Source organism: Canis aureus, chromosome 9 (assembly GCF_053574225.1).
Source record: "Canis aureus isolate CA01 chromosome 9, VMU_Caureus_v.1.0, whole genome shotgun sequence".
In the NCBI taxonomy this organism is placed as follows: Eukaryota; Metazoa; Chordata; class Mammalia; order Carnivora; family Canidae; genus Canis; species Canis aureus.
Window position 1 is genome coordinate 58639682 of NC_135619.1, and position 19327 is coordinate 58659008.

The following is a 19327-nucleotide window of genomic DNA, read 5'->3' on the forward strand; positions in this document are numbered from 1 at the left end:
GGAAGGAGCTGCACATAATGAATTTGTGCTAGCTGAGAGGAGCTAGCTTTACCAGGCAACCTGGTAAACACATACTATGTAACCAAAACTGGTACAATTTTGATGGTTAAAGATATACTGTTAGGATTTAAAATGGGACAGCAGATGCAAATCGATATGGATCTAAACAAGAGGAGACATATAAATGCTACAGCTCCAATAGAACACAAGCATTTAGAAGGTATTCAAAGAACCTTCCCTTTAATATAACCTTCACCCCTAGGATTCCTTTGGTTTGGTTGGTGTGGGAACTCTGTTTAAGAATTTGATGATTTGTGGGACTCCTGGGTGGCTCAGTGGTTGAGCGTCTGCCTTCGACTCAGAGCATGATCCGGAGATCTGGGATTGAGTCCCACATCGGGCTCCCCACAGGGAGCCTGCTTCTCCCTCTGCCTGTGTCTTTGCTTCTCTTTCTGTGTCTCTCATGCATAAATAAATAAAATCTTAAAAAAAAAGAATTTGATGATTTGTAATTTATTTTTCTTCCTGGATTTTGAATCTCAAGTGGACTTTCACATAACAAAAAAAGACTTGGCTTCCCCCCACCCCCCAAAGTTCCCGATGAGATTTTCTTTTAATTTTAATACTTAGTTTCCCTGGAACCTCAAGGTCAGTAATTCTTACAATCTCTGGTTGTTCAATTTTGTTTCAAGCTGTGAAGTACCCTGTAAATTTCCAATACTGCTAAAAAAAATCCTCATTTTTTTTCTTTCCTTATATTTCCTAAAGTCTGTTTCTATGGCTAATCACCCCAAACATAATCGTGGTGTTGGGATGGAATAAAATGGAAGGAAGTATGTCTATACATTACTGACACACTGTGGTACACATATAGTAATGTAGGAAACACAACCCAAATAATCCCTCTAGAACTCCAAGCAGTTCTGGGAGCAAGAGTGTGGGTAGGAAGTTCTTCAAAGCAAACTTAGTTGCTTATTTGTGTAAATTGTTTTAAGCAGGCAAAACCAACAAATGTCCTTTCTGGGAATAATTTTTCAGACCAAGGTTAAGCTACAGATGTTTGAAGACATTTGTCAAAAGTTACAAGACTAGATGACAAAAGAGACAAAAGAACTTCAGACCTAATCTCTGTTCTGAGCTCATTCTTTTTTTTTAAGATTTATTTTTATTTATTTATGATAGAGAGAGAGAGAGAGAGAGGCAGAGACACAGGCAGAGGGAGAAGCAGGCTCCATGTCGGGAGCCTGACATGGGACTTGATCCTGGACTCCAGGATCATGCCCTGGGCCAAAGGCAGACGCCCAACCACTGAGCCACCCAGGGATCCCCTGAGCTCATTCTTCTGAACATTCTTGCACACACCTAATCACACTTCTTAAAGGTGCCTAGTAGGGCTTGCAAGTGGTAATGACAAGCTAATTTGTTTGGCAAATATATCTCATGGCCTTAAAAATCAAGCTCAATTATTTTCATTTTAATTTGTCTACTGTTTAGAAATCCACTTTTCTAAAACCGTATGAACAAAAATTCTGTGATCTTTTTTCTCAATGATATGCTCCAAACTTCAGCAAAAATGTAGTTAGGGAAGGAGTTAAGCTTTCGTATACACTCACTAATGTATTTAACAAGTATCTACTTATCTATTATTATTATTATTACTATTATTATTAATTATTATTATTTTGGCTAGTACTTATCTTAAAAATTTGGACAAATCTATTAACAAATATTTGAGAATAGATTGTAGTGAGAATGTTTACCCTTCCCCTTAGTAAGGAAAGTGGCTGACCTTTCATTTTCCTTTTGAAACTTCTTCAATACTTACTGGAGATCTTCCTGAATCAGGCAGATCAGAACAAACAAGTTGTCATTGGTAAACACAGCTCCATTCCAGATGTCCTTTCTGTGTTCACATGGACACACCTTATCCCTTCACTGTCCATGAGGAGGAGTTCTTCCTCAGTATTTCTGGTGGCCCTCCCTCTCTTGAACCAGGGAGAGAGGCTTGCCTAGTTGTGGGTGGCAGCTATTGATGGAATTGGTTAGATCCATCTAATAAAGTTCCTGAGCATGAGAAATTATTTCTATCTCTTTTCCCTCTTTGCTTATATAGTAAGAGGCAGCAACCACAGTAACTATGAACTGTGTTTGTTCTACAAAATCAAACTCTCACAAGTGGACTTCTACAAAAATCTAAGAAAAAGAGAAAAATCTGGGAACTTTGAAGCCCATTTTTGTTCTCAAGCCACATCTACTAACTTTCCACTAATACAACCATTATTTTCTCTATCGGCTGCTTCGTATGTCTTATTCTCAAGTTCAGAATTCCAATGAGGAACTAGTTATTTTCTCCATATACTAAGAATGCTTGTTTTTTATTGCAGTGGAGTTGTTGGACAAAGTTTAAAGTATGCACACATGGTGCTGGGTCTTAGAAGCAGACAACATTGCTGTATTTAATTACATTAGGAGCAATGCTAAACTGTACCCTTTGGGTTCTTTGGTGGCAGTGTTTCTGTTGCTGTGTTTGGAAGAATTGGTTTGAAAGGCTAACTTCTAACTCATATTGTTCTGCTGATCTTTTCAGACATACAAATCAAAGTGAAAAATAGACTGAAATGCATTACACAAAAGGGATGAGAAGAAAGCAGAGTATCAGCAGTATTATCTCATAAAAAGAATGCATTGAAAGTAAATTAGTTGAATTCTTTATATTATTTTTTAATTTATTTCCTCTATAATAAAGTTCAAATTGTCAATGAAGCCTTAGCATAGCTGATAAAAATGAGGGAGACAATAATTGAAGAAACAAAAGAATCTGATGACCTCTGTTACTTAAGTCCATACAAATCAAAAATAATCCATAGCAATTTGCTGTTTAGTTGTTTCCTCTGTGATCATTAGTTTCCAGAGATTACAGGTACAAAACACACTTTCAGATGTAAGCAGCATTTAAAATACAAGGCTAGAGTTCACATTCATAATGAAATCTCAAAACAGATATGTTCTTATCTCACATTCATGAACTTTTTCTTAGGATCACACAAAACAAGTTTCTCCTCATGGTCACAGGTAATGGGACTGAAATTGAAAAACTTTTTGATACCAAAAATTAATTTTATACTTTCAAGCTATGTTAGTATATTAAAAGGCAAATATGTTCTTTGTTTTTCTGAATAATAGTGATATTACTTTTTATTATTGTAATTATAATTAACATATGTATAAGTTATTAGACATTTTAAAAGACAGAAATGTATAAAAATTATCATCCTAATTCTCCTGAGTGTTTACAAAGGTATTTACATGTGTGATTTTAGTTTCTACTTATAAATAAATAAGACCTCTAAATTTGGTATAATGATCCTGAATTTGCTAGCAAAATCCTGAGCTTAGAGAAGTTTAGCAACTCTAATAATTTTACACATGTTGAGGACATTACAGCCAGGGTCAAATCAGTCATATTCTCATCAGCCAAACAAAATTGTTGTTTACATCTTAATGTGCTTCCTTCTTTGTGTGTGTGTGTGTGTTCTAAATTGAGGTAAGAATATATAGGGGGACTTGAGTGGCTCAGTCAGTTATGTGTCCGACTTTGATTTTGGTTCACATCATGATCTCAGGGTTATGAGATTGAGCATCACATCAGGCTCCACACTTGCCATGAAGCCTGCTTCAGATACTCTTTCCCTCTGCCCCCATTCCAGCACACACGTGTGTGTTCTTTCTCAAAAAATAATTAATTAAACCAAAAGAATATATATACATTTATATATAACATAATGCTTATCTCTATAAATAAATATAAACTATTTTTAAAAGCAGATTGAAATTCCCTGGTGGTCTGAGCCATCATTTATTTGCCCACATCTTTATTATTAGTTGTTTCCTCATTATTTCTCATAAACAATACTGTGGTGAACATCTTTGCACTTTATTGTTCAATTCTCTCAAATTGAAGTAGATGATTGGATCAACCAGCACCAAAAAAAACCCCAAAAAACAAAATATTTTAATATTTACTATAAAATGGATGATTATGAAAGATAATCACTGCCCTCCTACGCCTAATACAAAATACATACAATTATGAACTTGACCAAACTGGAGAGTACGAAAATTCCCAGAAGCTAACTTGACAATGAATCATGAAACCAGGGAGATCAATGGGAACTTATTTTAGTGACTGTCAATCCCCTGTGGCCAATGGGGTAGGTTTTATGGACTGTAAACATAGAACAAAGGAAAAAGTTGAGGCCCCTTATAAGGCAGGAAATTGTAACAAATATCTCTGTTTAAACATCAGACCACAGAGTGATACCCTCGTGACTCACCCTATTAGAATCTGTGCACAATTTTCATGCTTCTGTGTGATTTAGAGAGGAGAATGTCTTTGCTGAGAATTCCTAACTATAAGCTAACCCTCATAAGGGTTTTAAAGGAACTATTCACACTGCTTGTATGGCCCAAATATTCACGTTGATACTTAAAATTAGTTTAGAATTGCCAGTGCTCCAAGGAAAGCAGTGGAGTGGAAGCTCTCAATCTCTCTGCTGGAATTACCTTATGGCAAGGCTCAAAGGAATTCTTGAAGAAAAATTTTCATAGGTCATGAGCTCAAAATTAAGTAGTACTCCACAGAGAAAATAAGGCACCATAGAAAGAATCAGTAAGCGGTCTGATATGTTATATGTTATATATATATATATATATATATATATATATATATATATATGTTATATGTTACTATAAATTAAGTATGTTTAGTATATTATGAAAAGGGAATCAAAAATGACTAAGCTCACAAAAAAGAATCACTAGTAAATAAAATATTGTGTAAAATAGATAGGCAGACTAAGAAAATATTCACTTGTAGAAGTGGCTTCAAAAGTAGGACATTTAGAAATGAAATTTTAATTAAAATTAAGAATTCAATGGAGACATTTAAAAACTAATTTGAAAAAAGCTGAAGAATGAGTAGATGAGAATTGGCCTAACAAAATACCTCTTACATGCAGTATGAAGACACAAAGATCTTGGCTGAGATCTCAAATCACAGAAGATAGTCAAAGTTAAAAAAACTTATTTTTTTGAGTACCAGAAATAGATAATACATATAGAGAGGGTCGTGAAGACACTGGCGACTGGACTCAGAGATGGATCCCAGCCAAAGTGGAACACATCAAGTATCTCTAGAAATTTGGAATTGGAAAAGGATCCCAGTATTGATCTCTTGTTTCCCAGAGCATGGAAAGGTACATTTGGAAAGTGTTGATAGGTATTTCCTCCCTGTAAACTAAACAAACTCTTGTCTCAAGTGTGTTACTAACTAATCTAAACTTCAGTTTACTGAAATATATAACCAGGGTAACAATCAACCTCATAATGCTTTAAAGTGAATTAACAGGAGGGTATGTATAAATTACTTGGCATACAAAATGATATATTATAAGTAATCAGTACATCTTGGCTACTTTTGTGGCTGTTGATTGATTTGTTCTTTATGAAACGTTAGAGAGAATAGGAGATAGCAAAGCAACAGAGATAGAGAGGTTTTCCTAAGTTTCTTAGAGCAATCTAGACCTTTGGATTCTTTAGGACAACGAATCTTGTCCTATTTTATTTCCTTAAATGCACTCAGGTGAGCTTCTGTTACTGGTCATAGATATGCTCCAAATAATAATTATAAGTAACATTAAAAAGACTATAGTTTAAACCTCCCTGAAACACATGCTGTATTAGGAAGGGAATTTTCAACATCTAAATGAAAACACTGGGTGCTCCAAACAAAGAAGCTTCAGCTCTGTGATTCACCCATATCAGGAGTTATTTTATTGTAAAATAATCTGGTAGTCCAGAGGACTGACTCAGAGTGGGTGCATCCCAGAGCACCACACCTAACCTTCCTGAGTCACCAAACAGGCATCTTGGTGCAGTCTACCATTAGTCTGAAGTCTAGACCAGTTGGTGGAAGCTACCCATACTCTTCCTTTGCTTTCCTTTCCTATTCTAACTTGCTGAAAGAAACCATAAATTTAACGTAGAACTCAAGCACTTTCTAAACAAATGATGATTAAGCAAAATATGAATAGGCTATTGACATCTTGATTGACAGGATGCATAGGTATCGGAATTGTCGATTATATGATAAGTAACTTAGAAGGAAACTCAAGTGAGTAAGTGGGTGAAAACAAGATAGTGCCTCATTGGGGATTATAAGCATTACAATACATGAAAAAAAAAAAACTAAGCACACTTCACATTAAAGAGATTTTTCATGCATTCACCATGGCAAGCATTGAAGTTTACCTTTATTGACACATAAAAAAGTTATTTAGACTGTTGCGACACATTATTTCTTGCTGCCTTTTTTTTCTTAACGACTTTCCTAAGACAATGTTATATAAATTGCTACTAGCAAAAAAACACATTTTTAGCAATAGATAAAAGATTCTTGGCTGCAAGAAGCAGATATTTCAACACCTGCTTTGGGCAGAATACATTGAATTTTATGCCCTCTATTGTGATGCTAGTAATGCTATCCCTATTGTTTCTCCTTGGGGGACTAAAATGCTAATATATTAATTTTTCAGACATCAATATTAGTTTAATGAGTGAGGCATATTTGCAAAACTCACTAACAAGGTCCAAACTGAAAACATCTTTATACAACCACAAAATCAGCAACTCAAAGCTTTAAGGAATTTTTGAACTTTACCATAACATAAATAATCAACTCTCTTTAGAATCAAAGTAAAAAAATATAAGGAGATGGGATTTTTTTTTCCACATTGGTTGTTTTGCAGTAGGCTCAAGGCCTAAGACTTCTACATAAGAAAATAATTCTATTAGAGAAAATAACATTTTCTTTTAGAATTTCATTGTAAAAAGTTATATTTTATTAATTAAAATATTAATAAATAATACTACGTGCTAGCTATTAAGCTAATTTCTGGAACTATAAAGAGAAATAATTCAACATTGCAGATCTCAAAGGCACTCTTCAAAGGAATCAGAGAGTATAGCTCATGTAAGAAGTGTTACGGGTAAGGTGGAAGTGTTCAGGAGGATACGGAGAATGAGGTGATGTGGGGTCAGCGAAGACTTCCCAGGGCAGTCAATGTCCAAACTGGTTGAATAGAAGTTATTCCTATGGTGTTGCAGAGAGTCAAAACTACAAAGGCTCCAGGTTGAGAGAGAACCTGGTGGACTCTGGGAGCTTCAAATACTCCTGCCTAGTTTGAATGTGGACATGTGGAAGAGAAGATAGGTAAAGGCCTGTCATGGAGCACATCCTGTACCATATTAAAGAGATAAGAGTTATTCTAAAAGCTACAGGGAGCTAACAAAGAAAAGCTTTAATGTGGGGAAAGGACATGTCCTGATTCGCGGAGTGACCCACTCCAGCAACAGTATCAAGAATATACTGGTGGGGGGAGTATGTGTGTGTGTGGGGGGGCAGTGATAGATGTTACATTACTTGTGGCAACAAATAAGTACCCCAACTCAAAAAAGTATAAAGTGTCAATAGCAGTAGAATTTTTCTCTCTAGTATAATTCAACTTCCCAACCATGCTTAATAAATTTAACATATTGAATAATTTACAGATAATAAAGTGAATATCAAATAGAGTGCTGAAGATTCAGATCAATAATACATGCATTTATAAAGATATATTCTTTTTACTTCAAGGACAGAGTATCACTTTTACCCAAACCTATTACTATGAAAAAGCAAAGCTAGTATATTCGTTGGCCCACAACTAACAAGCAAGTGTGTGATTCGTTCTATAGAGTTGGCCTTCTTTCTTTAATTCTGACCCCAAAACCTGTGAGTAGGGGCTCTTATTCCTCTTATAATGAGGAAGAAGCTGAGATCGAGAGAAGTGTGTGACTTTCCCAGGCTCCACAGCCGATCCTGGAATGAAAACCACATCTGGCCTCAAGGACTATGGTCTTAATCTCTATGAAATATGCCCCTTCTCCTAGTGCATGTATTTGGAATTCTCTGCACACTCCTACAGTGAATTCTATCCTGAGGCTGAAAGCACTAACAGCAAGTGAGGCTGCCATCAACCAAGTAATTTGATTCTGGCTTGTGGAAAGGGTTTAGGTAATAGATGCAGACTTAGAAGCAGGTGCCATGCCTGCACGTTTGTGGCTTAATGACCAAGGAGGGCCGATGAGCAGCCATGGTGGTGATCACTGCTACAAGGGGAGACGATGGGGAGGGGGGCGGACTGCTGTGTGCGCAGGGAGCAGAGGACGGAAGCACGAGTACCATCAATATTAATGTTGGTCACAATGTGAGCTCGGTGCCAGGGAGTCTGGTGAAGGAAGCACCCACGAGAGGCTAATAGCCACATCCGATCATCAAAGGGCAGATGTTCAATGTGATTCAGATGAAAAGTGGGAGGAAATGCTGACAAGGGCACAGCTGAGGAGATAGGCAGACACACATGGTGGAAAATTGACAGACACAAGTGTCATCTTGGAGAAGAGCAGAGCGCTGGGTGGGGGACTGAGTCTTCTTAGTCCTCAGAACCCACCATTTTAGCTTTTAGCCCAAGCCAGAGGCAAAGCAAGAGAAAATAGCAGGCATTTAAACATGTTAGCCAGCCCCAATAATTGAACAAAAAGTCAGAGCAAGTGGTCTCTTCCAAAGGCAATCTTACGGTATTATAAGAGGTGGAAGTTTCTCTGCGGATACCTTCCCAACAGCAAACATGCTCAGCGTTCATTCCTTGTTTCTTCTGTCTGCTTTCATTTATCTACAGGTCTGCTTTGAGCATCTGTGTTTTGTTGCTAAGGGAGGTTGATGAGGCTCGCAGGAATTTCTCACAGATGCGTGCCCAAGTAGGAATTGTTAATCCGTGAATTGTAGAGCTCTTCCCGCAGTGCTTCAACCGGTTTACCTATTAACACAAAAGATCCCTATTTCAAAGAATGCAAAACAGTATGTAATAGTGTGCCGGAAAGCATAAATGTGTATTTAACTGTGACCTTCTCCATCCCCTCCATGGAGTGAAGAATCTTCCAGCGCAGCTAGCATCGCCACTCAGTCATGTTGCCGTAACGAGTACAAATCACACTCCAGGCAGAGAAGTGTCTTTAGACGCCTAATGTGTAGTTGCAGCAGCCACTGAACACCCGAGGCCAGACATTTGGAAGCAAAAGGGAAGTGACCATCTCAGTTATTCACAACGTAACAACCACAACCTAAATTACTACCCATATTCCAGGAAGCTGTGCAGAGACTAAGGATGCAGTGTTAGGAAGGCATAGCTTGTAGTGATGTTTAGCTCCCGAATAACTGCATTTACTTTGAACAGCTATATATGCAGCACCTTTATTTGAGTTAAATAAGAGAGGAGACATGTGGAGTGGAAAAGTCAGACTTGAACAAATACAGGAGGATGGAGTACAGAAGGCACAAAGGGGCATTCATTAACAGTAGCGAAGGGCAGGGGAGGGCACTGGGGTGGCTCTGTCAGTTAGGCATCCGACTCTTGATTTTGGCTCAGGTTATAGGTTCAGGGTCCTGACACTGAGCCCCATGTTGGGGTCCATGCTGAGTATAAAACCTGCTTGAGATTCTCTTTCTCCTTCTGCTTAAGATTCTCTCCCTCATCCCCCCACAACCCTCGCACAAATATGCTCTGCCTCTCTTTCAAAGAAAAAATAGTGATGTAGGTACACTATTGAAACCAGTACAACATTAGATGTTAACTAACTAGAATTTAAGTAAAGAAGTAATTTTTTAAAAGAGAGAGAAGTGACAGTACAGATATGAGTTTCTCATATGCAGTATGTTTGTGGAATAAACAAGAAAAATACTGAAGCATGAGGAATAAAACTTCAGTAGCTGTGGAGCCTCAGTCAGCCTTGTCAACCTCTGTTGCTTATAATCTCCCAAGAGCCTCTGATTAAATCAGATCGATTGCCTCACATTCAGACGATGGGCCTCCTCACCTAGAATAGTGCCTGGCATGTGCTAAGAAGTCAACAAATGTGTGTGCAGTTAAAGAATGCAAGGAGCCTAAAAACAAGTCTTTCTATTCCATACTTATGTCTTTGTTCCTATTTTCCCCTTTAAACTGTCCTCTTTGGATCTTATATAAGCGATGCCAGATTCCTCTTAAAATCCTCACTTTTTTTAGAATGTCTTGGCAATTTTAGCCCAACATGATATACTTTATGGAATTACAATGTTTATGCTTGGATCTATTAATGTAATGAATTATAGACTATATTATGACATATTTTGTGTAGTTATTTTGTGGTGTATATGTTTAGTTTTGTGCATGTATACAGGTGTGTATTTCTACATGATGCCATGGTAAGTTTCTGAAGAGTCAGGAGCTCACTGGTAGACATTTTTACATGTCTTTAGTGCCCATCCTCATACTATATCATGATATATAATTCAGTGATTATTGAAGGGATTATTCAACAGTCATCAAAGGAAGAGGGATAAGGTTGAATGAAGCCAGATCCTACACTTCTTTTCACCTACTACTTCAGGAAATGAGAAAAAGTGACCATTTGTAATTTTCCTTCAGGTTAAATTAGAACAGGAAAGGTTGATAGTAACTACAGCTTTGCTCTGCAAAGCATTTGCAATGGCATTTCTCTGTAGTAAGAGAGAACCTTTCCCACAATCAGTACTAGCAGCAATTAGGTAAGTTAAACAATGACAGGAGCACAATATTGGAGCTTGTGCTTTTGTTTATTATTTGATACATCTATTTCATCAGCCAAAATACATACATTAAATCTATACCCACCAAAGTGAGCCTAAAAAATTATTCCATATAAATCAGCAAAGACATAGAAAAAAGGGAAAAAGGAACAGCAGAGAATGTCTTCATAACATCTTGAAAATCAGAAATCAACGAATTCAGTAGGACAGTGAGACCTTTTTAACAGGGATAATTAAAAGAAACAAGCTGAATCACCTCATGGGGCATAAGAGACTCAGGTTGGACAACTCACTGAAGAACTCAGAGATAATCTTAGACTGGGCACCTTAGCTTAAACCTCATGGAACAGTTTTACTTCTGGTCTTCTCACAGACCCAGTGCCAGTTTACACCTCTCTATTCTCCAATACCATAGGACATCAGAGCTTTCCTTCCAGAGAAATTTGGTCTGCACCTGGGGATACCAGGCTGGTGGAGGGAGGCCCCGGGGTCATCAGAGTGGTATCACAACATACAGAAGAGTATCAGCCATGATGTCTATTAACCAAGTCAGATGGCCTCCTCAGCACACATTGTTAGGCCACCAAATGGCTGGCTCATTGCCTCTTTACATTGCAGGAAATTCATCAGACCCCAAACCCAGCCCACAGCAATCTGAGCTCACAAAAGGTTTTAAATGCTTTGCTTTGAAATATGAATAAAGAGTGACTATCACTAGACATTTGGGGAGAGAAGCAATATTAAAGAAACTGATGAAACCAATCAAAGAATGCCAAAAAGAGAACCTAGTTAAAAATAAGAAAGGGGTTAAGATGTTTATAAGGTAGAAGTCAAGAATAGGAATGTAACCTGACTCATTTTATGCGAGAACACCACCTGTTCACCAGGAGCGACTTGACTCTAGAACAAACTGATCAGTCTTCTCATAGTGAATGATTAAATCTTTTTTTTCTTTGTATTTCTGAATCAAACTGTAATGAGGTCTAAGTGACGTGTAATATACTGTTGCCACTTAAAGTGTAGAATTCAAGGGGTGTGTCAGACACACACCTCGACACACACTGCAGATTTTAAAGCATATTTTCCTGACTTATTGACACCTCTGTCCTACTATGTGTTCCTGTTTGTTTTTAGTGACTCTTCTTGTCTTGCAATCTATTTTCTCTTGATATAAATACCACCCCTCCAACATTCTTGGGCTTACTACCTCTATGGTATAAATTTTCTCATGCTATTACTTTACTTTTTTTTTGGATTTTATATTGAAGTTGTGTCTCTTTTTATAGAGCACAGAATCAGCTCTTGATTCTTTGTAAATAGTCTTGAAAAATCACTGTGCTCTGATTGGGTGTTGTCAAGAGTTTAGCTCAGCTACTCCATGGTATTGCTGGCTCTGGTCCATTTTGTTTGTCCAGTGGGTTTTCGGGTCCTTAAACTGACACCACCCCTGAGGCCAGGGCATCCACTAGACAGCAGCCACAGGGTTACAGGTTTGTAGGTTCTTGATGTGATTTCTCCCACAGCTCCTGCAATCACCAATCTCCCCCACCTCCCAGGGACGGTATGACTACTCTGCCCCTCGGAAAAGACCCTGTGGGAATGCCCAAAACTCTGCTCCTCTGGACTGAATTGACCAGTCCAGCCCTAGCATGGGAACCCCAAGACTCTAACAAGGCCATATGCCACCAGGTCCTGCCTCTCTGTCTGCCTTCTGCCCTCACCCCTGCATACAGGCTCTGGAGGCATACCGGGTACTTTCCCCAGGACACATCGGCATCAACTTGTCTCCTTCAGTCTCTCTTGGGGTCTGTTGTTGAACTGTGGCTCACCATCTAGCACCTGGGGCTCTGCTTGAGAAATATTAATTTAACAAACTCCTAACAGGTGTTTGTTTAGGTTTAATAGAAAAGTTATCTGATCTGCCATTTTGCTCTTCATTTTCTCTCTCTCTCTCTCTCTCTCTCTCTCTCTTTGTCTCTCTCTTATTTCTCTGTTCCTTCTTCCCTGCTTTATTTTCTGTTAATCAGGTATTTCTTTCATATTCCATTTATTCCCTATTTTTGCATTCTAGAACTATTTCTCTGCAGCATTTTTGAGGATTGCAATTAAATATATATATATATTAAAAGCCTAGGAATTAAAGTATGTATTTTTAACTCATTCCCATCTATGTAGGATTAATCATTTTCATGTCTATGTAGAAACTTGGGGGCAGATATTTCTCTCTACTACCCAACCTTGTACTTTGTGTCACTATTGCTACATACATGTTAGTAATTCCCAATAGTATTTTACATTTTGCTTTCACCAGATGATGCTCTTTAAAAGAAATTACTAAAAGCCACAGCAAACATTTGGTTAACAAAATTTTATGTTATCCACATATTTGCCATTAGCAGTGCTCATCATTGCTTTCTCAGATTTAAGGTACCGTCTGGTGTCATACTCCACTGTTAGCATTTCCTGTAGGGCCTATCTGCTAGCCTCAGACTCTCTGTTTTTGTTAATCTGAAATTTACCAGTTACAGAATTCTCAGTTCATAGTTGTTTTTCTCATGTCATGATTTGAATATATTGTTTTAATATTCTGACCTTCATAGTTTTCCTTCTACTTGTAACTCTTCAAGAGTAAACTCTCTTCTGGCTTCTGTCATCTTTTGGATACATTCCAGTTCCTTTAAATAGTTTTCAAAATTAATCCAGTTCTTATTATTTGAGGGAGGGTTTGAACAGCCACTTTACTCTGCCACTGTACCAAATATCAGTGTCTCATCTTGAATAATTTCATATTTTGTGCTAACTTACAGATGATACTTTGATGTAAGAAAATGTATAAAACCTGAGAAGATCCAGTACTGTGAACTTGGTTCACATTTTAGAGGTAAAAATGATCTGCTTCACAGCACATATTTTTAAGCCTAGACAGAGCCTTAAGACTATGATACCATGCTCTGCTGCTTTTAATTTCTTTTTAAAGCCAAAAGGTATTTATTTTATATGTGCTTTTCAAGCTAAGTATGTATTACATTGTAAAAAGTACGGAGGTAGGGAAGGTGAAAGAAGCTTTGGGCAGGGAGAAAAGTCCATATTTGATAATATTTGCTGAAGATATTTTAAATGGCTCCTTCCTACAGAATTAGAACGTACTTCTTATTATGCTTAAAGTTCAAAGGTCAGCACTGGATTAGTACCTAAGTAAACCTTGCATTTGGAAATTGAAGTGCTAACCTATTGGTAAAATGGCGTTTTATAAGTTTGGTGAGGATGAGTAAAATAATGTCGGAATGAAGGTGACAGTGGAATTGGGCAAAGGTGATCTGTTCCATCAAGGCTCTGAAATGCTCAGATAAAAGGACTTACTCTAAGTACATCAAAAGAAAACCTGATACTGCTTAAAAGGTAGGTCCTTGAAGTTACTGTAATTTTGGTTGGGAAATGACAGTGTTATCTGAGAAAACCAAATGACAAAGAAAAGCAAAGTTTAAAGATGAGTTAAAAAAAGAAAAAAAAGGAAGGACAGCATCTTTACTCTCGCAGAAGGTGTTTAAGGCGAAGAGAGGAATGAGCCATCACGTGTGGAGAGCCAGCCAGCAGATCAGGACTTTACCAAGGCTCCTCGATTCCCACAATCCTGCTATGACATCAGTGCTCTTCCCCTCTGAGAGATGAGGAAACTATTTAATAAAAAATATTATAAGATCTCACACACTAGTACATGTTTGGGTCACTCAGATGGGAAAAATAACACTCTTCGTTACATCTTATCCATGTGCTGCCCAGTGCTCACCTGAACCATTTCTGGAAATATTAATGAAAAAGGCTTTGAGGGATGCCTGGGTAGCTCAGTGGTTGAGCATCTTCCTTTGGCTCAGGGCTTGATCCCGGGGGTCCTGGGATCAAGTCCTACCTCGGGATCCCCTCGGGGGGCCTGCTTCTCCTTTTGCCTATGTCTCTTGTCTCTGCCTCTCTCTGTGTCTCTCATGAATAAGTAAATGAAATCTTAAAAAGTAAAAGAAAAAGACTTTGAAAACCTTGTTCAGTTTTATTAGTTAAAGGCCCAGTGCAACACCGATGGGTAATACATGACTTTAGAAAGCAAAGAACAAACACTGCCCTTTATTTATTTATTTATTTTAACTCAGTGTGAAAATCTGTTGTCGATAGTAGTGTTGTGCTGGTAAATCCTTAACAGCCAGTTTGGTAGAAGGGGAAGACGAAAAACCTGAGTTTGTACCTGTCGGTAGCTTCCATGGTGGGCAGACCCCCAGCATGGCCAATTGCAAGGTCTTCTACCAACGCCGAATTAGGAAGAAATGTGCACAATCCTTCTGTCCAGTTGGTGTGAGCCAGCTCCACAATGCCCCTCTTTTTAACCTGTTTAACAATGGATTGAGATTTGTGAAGTTAATTCTCTTTCACAGGTTTTTTTTTTTTGGTTAATAGCCAATTTCTTTGTCAGATGTTGAAGTAAGTTTAGTTTGCTGGCATCATTAACAGACTTGTAACTCATTAGCAGGTTTGTGTTACTTTCCAAGAGGGGAATTTTCTGATAACAGGTTGAGTTCAGTACACCAACAGTAGAGGTCACTTCGGTCTTCAAAACACATGTCTTTACATAATTATACGTTTATAAAAAGAACATTCCTTTTGGAAGATGTCCTTGACCCACTTTCCTTCACAGTTCTTTTCTGTCCTTCAGGAAATCCTGATGGCCGAAACGTCAGCACACCGCCCACCGAGTCTCACCACGGTCACTTCTACCTTCACCTCGGACACAGGCCACCTCCTGGGGTATTGCATCAACCTCCCACCTGCCCCCATTCTTGCACTTTTGCCCTCTTGTCCTCTCTTTGGGGGAACTGACCTGCTGCTTCCTGATGTCTGAACCTGATCTTAATACCACTCAGCTCAGCTCCCTCTGGGGACTCTGCATTGCAGTCGGTTGAAGGCAGGCCTAGCGGTGACCTGCAACAAGACACTGTACGGCAGGCACACCGTCTGTCCTCCACTTTCATCTCCTAACATTTGCTCCTGAGGTCACCTCCCCAGCCTCTCTTCCCGCTAGGGCCTTAACACTCTGCCTGAGGCAGTTTCCTCTTCCACAGCCCTTTCCTTGCACGTTTTCACATGGTACACATCTTCATTTTCTTCGTGTCTCCATTCAAGTCACCTGCTCAGTCACATCTTCCATTGATTTTCTTTAAAACTAAAGACTGCCGGGGCACCTGGGTGGCTCATTTGGTTAAAAGTCTGACTCTTGATTTGGCTCAGGTTGTGATCTCAGGGTCTTGGGATCAAGCCCCATGTCTGGCTCCCTGCTGAGCCAGGAGTCTGCTTGAGATTCTCTCCTTCTCCCTGTGCCCTTGACCTTGATTGCTCAAGCTCTCAATCTCCCTCTCTCTCTCTCAAATAAATAAATCTTAAAAAAAAAAAAACAACCTGTATACTACCTCTCTGTTCCTATCCTACTCCTGCCCTTGCCCTCCTCATGCTCTTTCCCTGTTAAATTTTTCTCCACAACACTTAGGACCTTCCATTAACCTTAAGACAAACTCATTTATTTTATTAACTCACCACAGTGTTAGCTCAGTGAGGACAAGAATTTTGGTCTATGTATAATACCTAGAACAATATCCTATCAATCACAGGTGCTCAATACTATTTCTTAAAGCAACGAGTGAGCTGAAATGCTAGTGTTAAGTTCATCATGCAGTTACAGACATATCTGATCTATAGTCCTTTTTTTCTTTCATATTAGAAGATTGCTTTGGGGCTTAAGAAAAATTTTCCTGAAAAGAAATGTTTAATTAAAACAGTTTGGCTAGGAAGAAAAAGATTTGCCTAAACTTCCATTGCTGGAAATGAAGAGGGAAAATAATTATAAAAGCCTGAATTATTACATGTGACAAATAATTATGAAGACCCCTCTGTATGCTTAGATATTATATTTAAAGAGGTTATTTCATATGTTCTATATGAACTGTTTATTGAGGTCATCAGATCTTCTAGTGTAAATACCATTTCAATGACAAATATTTCTTTAAAACCCACAGGGCTGTAGGTTTGACACTTAGGATATGACAAGATATAAAAATCCTTTATTTGTAACATCATTAAGGCAAGGAAGTGATCAGTTGAGAATGAATGTATTTCCCCTTCCTGGTGAGGATTATTTTCCCTTTGTTGCCTATAGACAGCTGTATAAAACAAACTTCAAGGAGGACTGATCAATACCGTAGAGTTGCACAACTCCAGCTATCTTCATTCACATGGTATTCCATGAAAAATGTCCTTCCTTGGAGAATAGCCTCATAAACAGTGTGAATGGGGTGCTTGGGGCACCTCCTCCTTAGTGAAGTCTTGATGGAAATGGGTTCCTTTAGGAGTGAGAAGCAGCTGTTTGTGGGTAGAGCTGAGTGAGGGGTCTTGCAGTAGTGCATCAGTCAGGGTTCATCCAGAGAGCCAGCAGGAGATACACAGAAAGAGATATACTGCAAGGTATTGGCCATATGATTGTGGGGTCTGGGTAGGAAGTCTGGAAATGTCAAGGTAGGCTACGTGGAAGGTAAAGTTGAAGCTGCAGTGCACAAGTGGAATCTCTTCTTCTCCTGAGAAGTCTCATTTCTGCTCTTAAAGCCTTTCAACTGATTATGCCCACCCAGACTATCTAGAATAATGATCTTTAAAAAAAAAAAGATTTTATTTATTTATTCATGAGAGACACAGAAAGAGGCAGAGACACAGGCAGAGAGAGAAACAGGCATCTTACAGGGAGCCTGATGTGGGATTCGATCCGAGGACCCTGGGATACTACCTGAGCCAAAGGCAGATGCTCAACTACTAAGCTACCCAGGTGCCCCTAGAATAATCATCTTTACCTAAACTCAACTGATTGTGAATATTAGTCACAGCTAGAAAATACTTTTGCAGCAACACCTACATTAATGTTTGGTTGATTTACTGGTGATTGTGGCCTAACCAGGTGGACAGGTGAAACTATCACAAATATAGACGAGTCTTTCTGATTGCCTTTTTCTCTTTGTCTCCTACTTCCTGCCTCTGTTTTTCTTTCTGATGCTCTAGTGTACAATACTGAATTTTTGGAATTACATATTTATTCTACTGGGAACTTTACTGTCAGCTTCTGAATAAGTTGTTAACTTCTTACAAGTTCTTACTATTACAGTTATCTGGGATCCTTAAATAAATTCCATGAAGTCATGGCAATTGTACTTATCAATATCGGGCTTCAATTCCTCATCTCTCATTTCCTAATCCAGTGGTTGTTACCCATGGGTGTACTGCAGAATCGTTCATAAAACTGCAAAAAATAATGGTGTTTCAGGCCCTCCCCTCAGACTGCTAAAACTGAAACTTCAGAATTGATGCCTGGGAATACATAATTTTTAGTAAATTTACCCCTGGAAAATTTATATGTACAGTCAGTTCTGAGAAGTGTTTTATATTTTTGATGTTGTTCATATGTGATCTATCCTGAATACACCAAAATAAGTAGCTTAACATTCCCTTCCACCTGCTTTTCCTTTCCCCCTCTCCTCCATCCGCCCCCCCTTCCATTTTTGGTAAGGATAAGAATTGTGTACTTCTTAGAGCAATCTTTTGCTTGGAATTAAACCTGAAAAATAAATGGACAACCTTTTTTTTTTTTTTTTTTTTTTTTTTTTTTTTAGAAAAGTCAACAGGAAGCTGTGAGACATCAGTGAGTACATAGCCCAGGGAGGTTGTCTATCTATTTAATCCCCAACATTAGGTATGCTACAATAAAATTACAGTTCTTCTAGTACTTTATTTCCCAAGAATAATATTCAAAGGAAGAAGGTTTCAACTTTAGTAAGTAATGGGGACCTCTTATCCTCATTGATCTAAACCATATTGGGGATACATCTGTTCTTTTTAAATTGTTATTTAGTCACTATTCTCTAGAGAAACAGAACCAATAGAATATAGATATAGTTATATAGGGAGATGATATAGATATAGATATATAGATATAGATATAAAGATATATGTTATAAGATTTGGTTCAGGGATTTTGGGAAGCTATGAAGTCCCACAATCTGCTATCTGCATTCTGGAGAACCAGGAAAGCCAGTGGTATGGTTCCTGTTGGGATCTGAAGACTGGAGACCCAAGGGAGATGGTGGTGTAACTCACAGTTCAAGGTCAAAGTCCTGAGAACAAGGGAGCTGCTTGTCCCAGAGTCTGAAAGTATGAATACAGGGGCTCTCCAAGAGTAGGAAAAGATAGACATCTCAGCTCAAGAAGAGAAAGAGGAAATTCATCTTTCCATTGCTTTTTTGTTGCATTTAGGCCCTTATTGGATTAAATCATGCCCACCCACAATGGTTGGGGTGAATGTCTTTACTCAGTCCAGTGAATGAAATGCCAGTATCTTCCAGAAACACCCTCACAGACATACCCCAAAGTAATATTTTGCCGTCTATCTGGGCATCCTTTAGGCCAGCGAAGTTGACACAAAATTAACCATCATAATTGTCAATGCCTATCCTGTGTTTCCAGCAATGTATAATTGGTCTATAGCAGGGGCAAGGTTTGACCTTTTCATAAAAACAACTGCAGATCAGAGCAGGAAAGGTCAGTGTG

General features: G+C 38.4%; 2 long non-coding RNA genes across 3 annotated transcripts in view; one reads left to right on the forward strand and one right to left on the reverse strand.

The window, feature by feature from the left end:
- LOC144320990 (uncharacterized) overlaps nt 1-19327 on the forward strand; it is a 369611-nt gene that overhangs the window by 343100 nt on the left and 7184 nt on the right. The gene's annotated exons all lie outside the window — the stretch shown is intronic.
- The window catches only part of LOC144320995 (uncharacterized), a 40206-nt gene continuing 27161 nt past the window's right edge, over nt 6283-19327 (reverse strand). The window contains exons 2-3 of one of the 2 annotated variants that reach the window (XR_013386663.1): nt 14937-15076; nt 14232-14360 (exon numbers count right to left, since the gene is read on the reverse strand). This is a non-coding gene — a long non-coding RNA (uncharacterized LOC144320995). Of the gene's footprint in view, nt 8916-14231; nt 14361-14936; nt 15077-19327 lie in introns of those variants that run through there. The other variant, XR_013386662.1, reaches the window with a different exon arrangement.